This window comes from Ylistrum balloti, unplaced genomic scaffold (assembly GCF_031769215.1).
Source record: "Ylistrum balloti isolate Yb309-2 unplaced genomic scaffold, AGI_CSIRO_Ybal_v1 Utg369946, whole genome shotgun sequence".
Taxonomy (NCBI): Eukaryota; Metazoa; Mollusca; class Bivalvia; order Pectinida; family Pectinidae; genus Ylistrum; species Ylistrum balloti.
In genome coordinates this window covers 63,280-79,071 of record NW_026782051.1, presented here as the reverse complement: position 1 = coordinate 79,071, position 15,792 = coordinate 63,280, and positions in this window count along the sequence as shown.

Here is a 15,792-nt window from a genome sequence, read left to right as displayed (position 1 = left end):
AACTTTTAAAGTCGCCGTTGCTAAAAGGAGGTTTTTGGTTTCTAGATGGTAACTTAAAAAATGTTTATCATTGCACAGAAGGGGGACGCGTGTTGCTCGCAACACTAAATGTAAGCTAGTTTTGATATGTTCCTCTAAAATGGAAATAAGTTTGTCAATGATCAAATTATGTTTCTCAGGGATTAGATTTACATAACCAATTTAATTGTCTTACTTCTGTTTTACGGTTCAAAATGTTTGAACTATTGAATAATTACATTTCCTCTTAAATGACTTGGGTTTCGGTAGGTACCACGACAATGAAATAATAATAGCTCTGTGATCATTGATAGTGTCTAAAACCGAACGACTATAGATGATTCGGATGATAAAGTGTCTCTGATGAAGAACGAGTCAAAAAGTGATTGTATAGCATTTATAATTCTAGTTAAGCTGGTACCCAATTTAATTTAAATTATTCTATTGAGTCAGAATACTGTTATTTAGTGTCAACATTGGTATGCCTTTTTTCTGTTTTACATATGGTGTGCAATGAAAAGCTCTCTTAAGATAGTGTTTTAGTCGCGTTCATCTGCTTCCAAAACTCGATTGAGGATGAATGATACACCAGGTACATATTGGAAGGTCTGTCCGTGTCAAATATGACACCAGGTAGACAAAGGCTATACCAAGATATCACATATATAATTCCATGTTATTTGATTGACTTACTTGACACGAGTAGGGCACTACTCACCATTTGTATTGAGGTTGAATATTGAATTGATACACCTGCATTTCACATCTGGTCAACGATCATTGGTTACTTCGTGATATTCATTTTTCTCTTATATTATGGAACGATAGATTTCTATTTATTCTCTATTCGTCATTTGGTATACATTGTATTTAATAATAATGAATCTATACATTAAGTCCGCATATGTGCAACTGTCATACTTTTACATGGTTTTCTTACATGATGGCTGTTAATCGTGTTTAGCCACCGTTGGTGCATATAAAAGATCACCATTTTTCAGCTGCCCAACCGATATGTTTTTTGTTTGTTTGCTTTTTGTTTTTGTTTTTTTGTTTTTTTTTTTTTTTAATTTTTTCAATTTTTCATTCGAGCGGTTTTGAATCAAAATTACAACCATTGGAATTTTCATATCTTCTTTATTTAAACATAAGAGAACAATCCGAACAGCACCAATAAAAGCCATAAGAATTACATTTGACTTCAATTAGCACTTTATTGGTTTTATTCCTAATGAAATCATCTAGATAAATGTTCTAAGGGTTGCATTCGTACCCTGAATCAGGATTGATGAACGATACCAAAGTAAGTAATACTCAGTGTCTGAGCTCGTCAGAATTTACCGGTATTATAGAAACATATATAACTGCCTTGTCAGAAAGTCAAACATGATGGCGATTCCATCTAACTCGCAGTTTTGTTTCATTATAGACTTTTTGTATTTTTTCTAATCATGTGCAGCAAATTTATGGTAAATGAAATTATGCGTCATGTATTTGTGAACATAACTGAAGCGATGTTACGTTTTATCTAAGACAAAGCTCATGGATATCTTCAAAAGTGACCCTTAAGATAAATTTTACAACAATTGGGGAGCAAGATTTTTTTCCCAACTGATATCAATCACTGTTGTCCCGGATGGAGGTGTGCAAGGAATCTACCTATGGGAGGGAACCTGCGTAACAAGAGATCACTCAATAACTTTTCATATCCAGTCAAATCGAACATCGAACATCCAAATATTCCATACTCCCGTTATATTATTACATGCCATTAATAAACATTGAAAGCACGTGTGACTGAACAATAAACTTGTCTGACCTAAAGCATGCATACTTAAAGTAGGATTTTTTAAAAATGTGTTTAACTTCTAGTGTTATTGAAAGATCACTATTCTGTTGTCTCTATCAATCCCTATTTTGGAATTTCTTTGGTTGAATTTTATGTACGAGTGAATGAGATCGAATTAATTGATTTTTATTGTAAATGACTGAGAAATTTCTCTTATAACAGTGGTTTCTGTGCCTACACGTCAACATCATCGTATAGAACAAGGATTTGTCGCAAATATTGGTTGAGATGGTAAGTAATGATACGGTCTTAAATAAGTACACTGATGTAATCACTACCAACCAAGCAAATAAAATGTGTTGTGTAAAAAATGTAATTCTTTTCATGATCAAATCATTGTAGTGTTTGAGGTAAAGAGGTATTGTAATTTTGAAATGTTCATAGCAAGTGTATAATTAGACTCTATATCTCAGTGTTGTTCGATTTTGCTATCCTGGGCCTGTATGATTCTGCTGCATCGTCGGTCAGTGCAGGTGAAAAAAGATCTATGCCATATCTATGAAATCACACCATTTGCGACATAGATATCAATAAGATATGGTTTATTAAAGTAGGCAAAGACCTTAGTTACAATAAGAATCTAAAGACTGCATTACTTTAAAATAAACACACACAAACACGTACTGATGTACTTCTCTTTTTTGCAGTTGGAGCTACGGGTATGTAACCAGATATCGCCAAATTATTAAGGAGAAATGTTGCCATGGCTATGAAGGCTCTGGTTGTAATACACGTGAGTATCACAATGAAAATTTATAAAATCTCTAAAATTCTACTGACATTCAATGATTTGACGCGCCATGAACTGTTTGTTAAAAATAGCATATCAACCGATAAGCGAGCTGCATTGAAGCTTTACTACACTGATTTAAGCGATTCAGCTATAGATAGAATCTATCTCTGATTTCAGTTCTTCGGTCATATAAATCACTCTTGTTGTTCGAGTAAGATAAAATCTGACCACGTTAAGGAAACTCACGTTTTCGGGCAGTTGATTTAATACTTTATTCAAATCCTACCATGCCGCAATGCAAGTGCACTACAATTACGCCACAAAGCTGATTACCATTGTTATTGAAATACAGTTCATACAGCATCAATTTTGGTTATTAGGGAATTTGTCCTGATATTACTGCTAGCAAAATACAATCTACACTTATGTTATTTGATGTGTCATGGTATGATGACATCTAAACTTCGGTCAAAAAACTTGCTGTTGTGGTATGATAACCGTTCAATTGTATTGGACATAGATGGCATGGATTCAATCAACAATACAAAGTCATACATACTCAGCCAAGTTCTTTAAGGTCTAACTGGATTCTTATAAGTCATATTTGAGAAACAAAATATATTACAACATAAGCCTATGGTATCGGGCATTGATGTCGCAATGTTGAATTGTACAATATCGTTTGTGTCCTCCGCGGATCACAAAACAACTTTACAATATCAACATTTCAACGAAATCATAATCCAATCGGAAATTCGCAATAGACTAATTAAAATCATTCCGCTTGTCATACAGTTAGGTGGCAAGCTGTCCATTTTGGTTTCGTTGTAGGGAAAGATAAGTGGAATAAGCGACTGATGTAGAAGAGTCAATTGTGGCTGTGATTTCAAATTGTAGTTGGAATATACGATGGACGTGGTCAATAAATTTCTTGTAATTTAGAGATAAGACGTTATTTATATATCTGGAAATGAAATCAAAAGACTTAATAAGGTCTTTGTGACATGTTTTGAAAAGCTCTTCAATAACTTCAGCCTCGCAGAAAAACAAAAATAAGTCAGTCAAACGCGGAGCACAGTTAGTTCTCATGGGGACCAAAGTTAATTTCCTTACGTGGTGGCAAATTATGATTGAAAACAAACACAAAACTCGCCTTGGTAATGTGTTGTTTGACATTGTCCTATTGGGAGATGAGACTTTATTCAGCATAAACTTATCCCGGTATTCATAGGCTGTTGTATCGCTTAATTTCCTTCTCTGGGTTTATAGCCCCTCGAGCTGCAAGAGGCGGGGTTTTATTATAGCAGTTGATGGTCATCGATCTTGACATCATTACATCCAATCCAGTACCGCCCCGTAAAGGGATTGAACTTTTTCCTGTGTTCTTTACTATGCCTGAAAGACATAGTTAGCGAACTTGGAGATTGTATTTGAATAACACGGATTGACTTGTAAATCTTGAATCTTTACTAGAATGTTCCCCTCAATATATCATTGCTTTGCATAAGCATTTATATTGTTTGATACGATTTAAAATTTCTAATTTCACTAAAATGTATGCTCTAACGAATAAAATGGTAGTCTGCTATGCAGTTGAATTAATTTTCATACAATATCACATCAGAATGCAGAAATAAATGTTATATTGTTCATTTTGCAAGTCTAACAGCGGATTTCAAATAAACATCTATATCGAGTTTTTAACATGTATATGAAGCGGAAAGGTTTCATTTAAAGAGTCTTTCTATTACATATCAAGACTTCTTTGCAACTTTTGATAAAAACGTTAATTATGCTGATATAGAGCATAAAACAATCATGCCTTCAATACGTGACTCTACAACAATATATTGTGATCTGATTGGAACAGTGAAATGTCAATGTTACTATTTCAATATGGAAGCCTTCAACAAGGTGACATGGAGATGTATCCATCACATAGATGAATGGAAGATTATTGGATACTTTTTCCGGTTTATATTTCGAATAGTATCTATTTTCACTCTTTGAATTCTTAATTAGAAAGATGATAATGCGTACATGTTAATCCAAACATAACTGAATGCATGAAACTCGTATTTCAGCTGTTTGTAACCCAACGTGTGTAAATGGTGGAAGATGTGTGGCTCCCAATCAATGTCAATGTCCATCAGGAACCATTGGGAACGCATGTCAAACAGGTGTGTATACTTATCTTCATGTCAAACAGGTGTGTATACTTATCTTCATGTCAAACAGGTGTGTATACTTATCTACATCTAGGTATATTACACAAATACAAACTGTCACCAATGCTTCGTAGTAGAAGCAAATAATTTATTTTAAAAAGTGTTTATGTGATATGGTTAAAGCCTTATTTTCGGGAGTTTCGGGCAAAATCGTTCCATAAGAATCAAGATATGTTATTGGATTAAAACCATTGAATAGGACAATGACTTCAACCATATACTGTTTTTCGGCTGGGGAAGTCGCTGATGTTGACATTGTAGATATGAATATTGATATATGAATTGTGATGGTTTCTATTACAGTAACATGTTCACATTTGAAACCATGCTTTCCTGGAATATGTTCTTCTCCGGGCGATTGTCGATGCCAAGCTGGTTTTTCCGCTACAACATGCTTACAAGGTAATCATCTTTCTTATAGTAGAAACGGTCTTACTGGCAACTGAATAAAGCTTGTTTGATTAAAATGACTCGACAGAAGTAAAAAAAAAAACCCACTATTCTTTATTAGATAATAGAAACAGGGTCAAATTCTGTTCTCTTGTGATGACATCTGTGTTCAAATTTGGTCTCGAATTGTAAATAACATATGTATCTTGTACTGTATTGACATTTACTAACTGTTACTATTTCGTAATTTGAAGATGCGAAATGTGGTTATATGTGTATGAATACTATATGAATATCTTTATTTGCTCAGATAATTTGAAATGTTGTTGCATTTTTCTTGAAGTGCAAGAACCCCCAACAATGCTGAGATGCAGCGGTTTTCTACTTCTGAAGGAAAGGTTATCAGGGAAAGAAAAATACCGTTTCACGACAGACTCATCCTCTCCGGACAACAATAAGATAGATTTGATTTGGGTTAACCAGAATGACTACAATATCATAAATGTCTACTTCGTAGCTGACTACTCTCCTGATATACACAACATGCCAGACGGTCGTTATATTGAAAACTATGCTTTAGGCATAGTGGATGCTTATGTACAATTGACTTTAAATAAGATTACTCGGCCAGGTACAGATGCTTTGTTACTTGTTAACCACTTCTACTTCTACCATAAAACGTGGGTACAACTCGTGTCCCAATGTATAAATTAACCATTAAAATTGTTGTAGAAACAAACATTTATACAGCACGAGGAATAAACTATAAACATGTTGTTTTCATTGGCTGACACTGTGAACGTTTACCGGAAAGGCTGTTCACGCAATTAAGGAAGTCACAGGGCGTAATTGATAGTTCAAGATTGAATTTGTAATCATTTGATTTTTGATTTGGCTTTCCCACAATTTAAACTAACAATACCGTAGTAAATAACCTTTAAACATGGACACTTTCTTTCAAAAACGTTGTTTGATTAAATTGTATGCATGAACCTTCATTATAAACAAAACACTGATGGTTACAGAACAAGTTAACCAATCTTCGTAATAGTCCTTTTTATTGTGGTAGAAAAAGATCATATTGCATGAAAACGTCCTGAAATTTCATCTACCTGAGAAAAGTTTACCTTTTTCTTTGGCTCACGTTTCGTCCCGACTACCGTGTCTCTGAATGTTTTTATCATTATCCGAATTAAATATGCAACCTTTTGAAAATATTACGTTGTTAAAAATATTCATCTATTATAAACTGATGGAACGTATATAAGACTCTTTTAGAATTAAATCACGTACAGTTATTCTTTACAATATTTACATAGTGACTTGTAGGTATTTTGTTTCAAAGGTTCTCCAATAGAATATACAACTGAACCAAAAAACTATCCCTGTCCAAATGCATCCAACGTAAAATCCCAAATGGTATGCAACATCACGGACACAGATTTCGATTGGCTGTTGGAGCATGGTGATAAGTATGTTCATCTGTATGGAAACTTTCCCACAATACTCATAAATAGAGTAAAGAGGTATTTCTTGTATGCGAGAATGGGAAATCTCTCGATGCTAGATTTGTCTGTTTCGTGAGATCCGTTCGGTGCTTCTACGTCACAAAGTGACGTTAAAATTAAAAGGAAATGCCACATGAAATGGTCTTATTCTTCTTTAAAAATATTTCAAATGAATCTTAGAATTTAAAATTAAAACAGTCAAAGCATTTTTACATCGTTGAGAAGAAATCATTATCTAAATTATTTTATTTTATTGAACAAAAGACGAAGGTGTAAGTGACCTTTTAACAACATTTTAGATTTAAGGTAAATTGAAAGAATGTATGAAATGCTGTATTAAACCTTCCTTTGTTGTTATAACGTGCAAGTGCATGAGCTAAATGTCAGTTATAAAGCTAGTTTAACTTTTTATTTTAATGCTACAGTGTCAGAAGACGCTTTTCAAATATATCTCGAAATAATAATGTGAACAACATATGAAATTTAAGAAATCGTTTATGTTTCAGATAGAAAATGCTATTATTTCATAATGTAAATTTTATCAATCGTCCAGCGTAACGCTGATTACTCTTATCATAGCTGATTTCTTGAATACTGTTATTATTAGTTTCAGATCGAAATTGTAATTCAGCTGGATACACAATGTACTATGATTTTGACATGATGGATGATATTTACCGATATTGTTTTCCAGCTTGACAGTCACAGTAACCGCCGAGAATGGAGGATACAGAAACATTAAGGAATTAAACACCAATCACCATATTAAGAAAGAAAATTATACAGGATGGACTTCTACGAAACAAATGCAATACATGTTTGACTTTAAAACTCCAAGGCACTGCAGTAAAAACAACAGCTGCACACACAATGAGGCTCCATTTCAACTCTCCAGAGATATGAGTAAAGTAAATTTAACAAGCATGGGAAACACATTTTCATTTCTAAACGCCACTTTGACATTAAAAAAAACAAATACTTTGATGAAATACAACGAATAATTGTTCTTGAAACATTACATTAAACAAGTGAGTAATTTGATGTATATTTTCATGCTCTATTATTTTGCGTATTTGGTTTAATCAATAGCCATAATTATGTTTTGAAAAGAAAATTCCTCTCTCATTTCCTTTCTTTCATTCGTTCTTCCTTCTTTCTTCATCTTTTATTTTATCTTATCTTTTTTCTTTTCTGGAACTAAAATCTGCCACTACCTGCGTATTTATATATCATGGAGAATTTTCATTCCAGTAACATGACATCATATGTAAATACTTTTACTTGTGTAACGGAACAAATCTTACGTGAAATACATAACGCTATATTTGTACATACGCAGTCACAACCAACTATCAGGTGGTTATACGTTTCGTCATACCATTAAATTGTTTTATTTCTATTACAGGTGCCAGTCACAATGACTTGGGGTGGGTGGATTGACGATCTGTCTGGTGTCATTATGTACACCATTTATGTGTACAGATTGGAGCAAGATAGTAGAACAGGGGAGCTAACCGAATCCAATACAAACATATCCTTGTACACTAAGCAAGTGAACGTCAATGAACCATTTCCAACGTACATGCCCGATGCCATTGGTATGTATACTATTCTGCTGGAGGTTTCGGATAAGGCCAACAACACTTTGTATGCCAGAAGACTTCTTCTGTTTGACAATTCTTCACACATTTCTATCAACGATAATGATATAAATATAGACGGTTCTGTTGGTCAAAAGCAGTCATGGATACCAACTTTACAAAACGAAAGTTTTGGCGGTCAACCTATTCAAGTCAACTGGGCTAATCATTTTGTCAATAAAGAACACATGAGGCTTAAACTTCTGACGCGAGTTTCCCCGTTCAAGTCCGAAATTACGAAAGGGGTTCAACACCGATATATTGAGCCTGGTCTGGACGATAATGAGGGATCGCGCACATTGCAGCCTGTTGAAAATGTGAACGGAATTGTACGGGTCCAAATTGCTTTCAAACGTGACAAAAACGGTGGGACAACCATTACACATGTACCTACACATGGCTGGAGCAATGTATCAAACTACCTCAGTGAAAGAACCTCAATCAACGTTCCACGACAGGACGGTGATTCGATACGGATATGGGTGCGTGTTTATGATGTTGTTGGCAATAGTGCCACTGACTCTAAACTCGTCCATGTCGATTCATCACCACCAGTTATTGAACAGCCGGTCTTTCATAAAAACATCGCAAATTCATCTTATCCTTTCTCCAGTAGGTATGTTATATAACTTCAGTCATTAGCTGTCAAAATGTTCGCTGTATCGAACATCCTGAAATGGTCGGTGAATTATATTTCTTTGTGCTTTTAAATGATACTCTCAAATAAAAAAGAAATTCGAACAACGAAAACAAAGAAAGTTTTATATCACTAGACGTCACACTTTTATTTTTAATATTTCCAGGGAAACATATAACGTTTCTTTACAGGGTTTCGATTCTAGCGTCGGACAAGCATAGCGGAATTCGTCTAATCAAATGGAAATTAAAAGCTAATGAATCTGGAGAGGTGTTCAACTCCGGAAGTCAAAATGGCAATGTGACTGAAGTAAGAATATTTGGAACTCCTAAATAATTCACTGACAGTTATATGCGGATATGTTTGTAGATCCATGTGATTTGTATGTAGAGATAATTTTTTCGAAGTATCTTTACTTTTCTCTCATTGCTAACCGTATCTTTTCATCTATTAATCCCTCGGATCAAATATTGTTTATGCTAGAAAAACAAATAATTAAGAAACTTTACCGCCAAACTGTATACCACGTTTTAATTAATTCAATCGTGGCTTCGTTCACAATTTATACGTGCTTCACATTCTTCTGAAATTATCAGATAAATGGAAATTACGATTTTTGTCTGAATTATAGTGCAATTGCACTTTCTCGTCAACATTTTGACATTTCGTTTCATCAGTTTTGATCTTTCTGAGTAATCTCCCAGGTCCTAGGAGGACAGCTATATAATTCATCTCATCTCATCATCTGGCTATACTCTAATTATCAATTTGTATTGAGAGGTGTTATCTTCATATGTGTATTCGATACAAACATAGGTAAGACCAAGTCTTCAACAAGGCGCATGTTCTCCTGACGGACAATGTTATTATTTCCATAATGAATTTGAGGTCAACAACTGCTGGTTTAAAGTTCCTAAAAATGACCTCCCTACACAAGTGACCAACATCGACATCGAAGTCTTTAATTCGGCGATGCTGAGTTCATTTAGACGTGTCCAGGTATTTATATGTGCCTAAATTAGTGCTGTAAATAAGACGTGAGTCAATATACCAATATTTCCAGTGTAGATTATGATAATTACTTCTATTTGAAATCTTAAACAGTGTTATCACTTACCATTACAAATCATAAGAGTATATTGGGATCGTAATAGATTATATAAATGTGTATTCTAATTTGTGTTTTTGTTCTCTACAAGGTTGACGATTTGACATCTCTAAGTGGAATGGAAGAATGTAAGATTTTTTTGTCTTTAAGGCGTAGAAAAGGGAAATAACTTTACTGAAGCCAGTTATAATTGCGGCCGTAGTGTCAGTTATTTCTAACAATGCTATTGGTATGGAATTTAAACGATACAATAATTTTTCAAATGTTACAGATAACGATAGTTATTTATTTCTAAGTTGAAAATATGTAATCATGAATTTAAACTATAAAGTACTCTTACTTGTGAACTTCAATACATTTTTTATAAATAATGATAAGAAATTAGTGCAATTTGATTGAAATCGCTTTAAAATGCAATCGCCGTCCTTATCCGGTACTAGGATGCGATACCTAAATCCATATATATATATATATAAGAAGAGACATAATTGATTATACAATGTAAATTTATAGAGAATGCAAATAAAAATTGAAATATCAAGATTTGTAAATTTCACTTGTATGCTTTGTTACAGATTCTGGGCCAATGCATCTGAAAGTCACCGGTACAACATCATACAGTGCCAACTTTCAATGGCACCAGGGACCCAGTTGTTATGAGCGAACAGACATTTTGCTGATGTACAACATTTCTGGACAGACACTGAAAATGCACGTACACAAAAATGCAAAATACTACACACTTGGAGGTCTGGACCCAGAAACCACATACACCGCTCAGTTTGTCGTCGTTTATGGAGAAGAAAAGAGTGACCCTGTGAAAATCACATTTACTACAGGTATAACTTGTAGTTATTCTGAATGACCATAATGTATTTCGGGTCTCGTTGGCAATCCTGTTGTATTTATACCTATACTGAAACTAGAGATAATACTAAATGTAGATTGTAACAAAATGTAACAGTTTAATTGTTGACATCTGTATCGTCCGTGTGCTTTCATGATTGCGATGCCAAATAAATACATTGCATGTAGTTCCTGGTTAAGGAGACAAACTAACACTTGTACGAATTGGTAATTTCGGGTCACAAGAAATCGTACAATATTAAAGCATTTGTTATTGTACAGACTTTGACATGTTTAACCTTGAATATCATGCTAGTCTCCGTCAATGGGAAGTACTTAAGGCAACCGTGTCTTTACAGTGATATTAGTAAAGCTGATGAGGTGTTATGTGATACGGAACATAATCATAAATTATTCTCTTCTTTTTCTCTTGTTGTGTTTCTACTTAAAACCACATGGAGTTATGTTGTTTCCTACCGTATTACGGTGGGAGGGATTGTTGAACCTAAATGGCATATTGTTACTATTTCAGGAGAATATGAAGGTTTATCAGCGGGTGCCATTGCCGGAATCACTATTGGTATGTAATTAAATGAGACAAGAGATAATGATAAGAGATCCTACCGGGATCTTGGCGCCCACCATTGTTTGATCTTTATATGCTCTTTGAATGTTTTATCTTTTACCTTCTTTACTCTTCTCTTCTCTGTTTTTGCACTTAATGATAAGTCATTTGATCACTCCTTTGCAGAAATAGCGATAATAATATTTACCTGCCAAATCCAAAATAGCTGTCTGGAAGCCATTTTGTTTCAATTGTTTTCAGTCCTAAAATCAAACGCGTACAAGGAGACCCCAAAGGGAACATAGATATGAAATTTGAGATATCCATTCAATACTTCTTATGAAATAGCAATAACAATCTTTATTAGGCAAAATACAAGATGGCCATCCATCAGCCCTTTTGTTTTTTTAACAGACACAAAAACCAATGAGTACAACTAGGGACCACGGGGAACCTTTATATAAAATTTAAAAAAGATCCATCCAGTCCTTCTTAAGAAATAGCGATAAAAAATTTTAAAAGTGAAAATCCAAGATGGCCGCCTTTCGGCCATTTTGCATTTCTGATCACCCCCAAAATTACATGGGGAACTTACATATTAAATTTGGGAGGGATTCATCTATTACTTTTCAAGAAATAGCGATAACAAACTTCATTGAAAAAATCCAAGATGGCTGCCTGATGGCCATTTTGTTTATTTGATCAGGCGCCCAAAGTCAAACGGGCACACCTAGGGACCAAGGGGAAGTTGCATATGCAATTTGAGAAAGATCCATCCAGTACTTCTCAAGAAATAGCGATAACAAAAAATATTTTCGGACGGGCGTGGGGACGGACCACCGACGCAACGCTATTCAAACAGCCCACCATCACCAGATGATGGGATAACAAAATATATTAGAATCTTGATGGCATCACTACAGAGCTTATAAATGACCAAGTTTAATGCAAACCTAAGGACCCTTGTCCAAGAAGCAACTTCAGTGTAATTGAAGACAAGAAGAAACAATGGCTAACTTGATGAATACTATATCTTATTCCGATATTGCTTTGAAAAATACAGCTTACAGATCATTTAGGTCGACACAAATCTCGCACGCAGATGCATTTAACATTATATATTTGTTAACGATTATGTTCTCTTATTTACATCTATCTGTTTCATAAGTTATGTTGGTTCTCCTTGGCCTGCTAATCGTCGGTATAGTACTATGGAGGACTGGGAAGCTCAACCGCTATAAGGAATCCATCTATGGTCATATACAGAGACGTACAACCAGACGTCGGCGGCCAAACACCTACTCAAGCTCGAAAGATGCCGACAAGCATCAGGAACGGAAGTCCTTTGCGGTAATCGATCGCTACAATTTAATTTCAAGGTGGTCTGGTTTTCGCTATTGTTGAGAATGGAATTAAACCATGAAAACATACACTTTGAAAATAACCATATTTTGGTTCAAAAGTTTTCTATTTCAATCTTTTGGAAAAACTACACTAAATTGTGCCATGGAAAAATCTCTACAACATACATGTAGAGGCAGTATAGCCACAAAGACAAAAAACAAATTAGTATTTTTAAGATTATTGTATGAATATATCATTTAACGATTGATTTATCAAATTCGTTTAAATTGCACGTCTTGTTTACTCTTGTAACTTGTTTAAATAAGTTTTGTTATGTATTTTGTTTTATTCTGAAATTGTATCAAATTTCTCAAACACGCCGTGGTTGTCGAAACAGGTATATTTAGGTGTCATGCACATGCACAGAATACTTGTAATATGTTAATGTATATTTCACAGACATCTCTAAATATGTTCATCAAATTCATTCAGAAGAAGAGATCAATGCCTACCATATACAAAAGTGTTAACAACTATTACGGCTTTTTTCAATTTTACATAAAGCCTTGATATTCTTTTAAAATAGCAAATCACTAAATTCGGTTTCCAATAGAACGTAGTATATTCGGATGTTGGTGACGAAGATGTATACATGTATGGACAAATGGTATTTAACGAGAACCAATCCTGGGAGGTACAGTACGATCAAGTGTCCTTAGATGATAAAATTACTACAGGAAAGTTTGCCGACATCTTTAAGGCTTCGCAAAATTGCAAGAGGAACAACAGAAAAGTCGTCGTAGCGAAGGTGTTAAAAGGTAGGTTATAATTATCCACCGTAATATTTGACATGTGATGACACATCAGCTATTGTGTTTCTGTCTGAGCTGAAAATTAATAACATATCACAATCAATTGTCTATTTACAAACTGGCGTATACGGCATAATATTCAAAAATAAAATAAAAAGTGAGATATTGTGAAATATACTTAATAAAATCAGAAGGGAAAAACGTGTTACCTACAATATGTACAAAGCATTTGGAACAGAATTTCTTGCCTCTCCAGCAAGTAAGACTGACTGTTAACACACTATACATGTAGTATGTGTACAGTAAGTGTATCTTTCCTTTATATTAAAAGCATTGCCTACGAAAGAGTTCATTAGGGTGGTGTTACCTATTTCATTGATCACTTGCAGGCTTATTGAGTAACCAGTTATGTTTCAGAGCCACATTCCGAATTAGATGAGCTGGTAATGACCGCCAAGATCAACTTCTTTGCAACTAAAGTCGGATCACATAGCAACGTTATACAATTCGTTGGGGCTGTCCTTGACAACAAACCACGTACGTTTTCGTGAAATATAATTTGGAATGTCACTATGTGAGCAAATTGATGCAAAGTATGCCAAATAATGCAATAAGTCTGAACATACCACACAAATAAAAACAGAATTGTTAAAAGGATTACCTATTTCACGAAAGGTTAGCATTGATCAAGTTGGTGCATTCCCTATTCGTGTTGGTACACAAACGGTTCTGTTAGTGTGATTAGGGTTGGAGTTGCGGCAAAACCCTCTTTCCGGCGACTCGGTAAACACCGCTAAACCAGTAAGACCATATTGGATCCACTAGGCACAAATGCGAAGGTGTATAATGCTTTTTCTAGTAGTAACAGGAAACAACGTGTGCCCTGTCAACAGAATGAAGGGTATTCGGTCGTTTATTGTAGCAATGTAAAGAGATAGAGAGACAATCGTTTACCAGCAAAGAATCAATTGCCGCTTCGTCACATTCGTTATATCATTGAATCTATTAAAGCGTTTTAAGAATCAACTTAAACTAAATGATACAACCCAGACACTTCATTAAAATGTTATTGAATACATGTAACATCAGTTCTCCTTTGATCAGTGGGTCCAATCATGCTAACGGAGCTTTGTGAGACAGGCGTGATGAGGACGTGGTTACAGAATCAACGGACGAATGTAACCGAGAGTGTCATAGACACCTTGTACCGTATGTCGTTTGATATATCCAAAGGAATGGAGTTCCTGGCCTCCAAACAGGTACAACTTTCATGCAAAGCATGTGTGAAATTGTGGATGAAAAACTGTAGCCGTATCAGTTATCTTAACACAGAGAAGTATCTACAGCGCAACTCAGATGCTAATTGAAGCTTTATTTCTTCCACACTAGTATCTAGGGATTTATAATGAACACAATATAAGTTAACCGAGTTTTAAAAATCAGCTGTAAATATCGAACATACTAATAAGATCAAAATCCTTTTTAGCCAGTCACAACCCAAATTTTGAAAGGACAAGTCTTTAAGAATCTTTAATGTGACTTTTTTTCAGATTATACATCGCCATCTTGCTGCCAGGAATATTCTTCTGACGTCATCACTTGAAGCGAAAGTCGCTGGATTTGGACCTACGCCAGAGACCGAAAAACAGGATGGTGACACCGGAAAGGTCGGTAACATTTCTTCATACTTTGCTTAACAAACTCGGAATTACTTTGCACTTATTTAGACCAAATTAAAGTATAATGTGGAGGAGAAAGCGGGTTTACGATATGAATTTTATGATATATGAAGATATTTGTTTATAAAAAGTACTCAAATTGTGCTTCAATTCACGTAAATTCTTTGAGTTTGTATGGGTTTCACATATCTAAGTCACTTCCGATTGCATGTTATCTATGTGGTGTAGGAAAAAGTACCCATCAAGTGGATGGCTCCAGAATGCATGACGTCATTGAAAGATGCGACAATGCCGAGTGATGTGTGGTCCTATGGCATCGTGATATGGGAAATATTCAGCATGGGTATGTTCATCCATAAGATAATGAAATGGTATCTTCGTAACTGCTTTAGAACTACAACTTGTTGGATTGATTACCTTTAAACCGGGCGACAG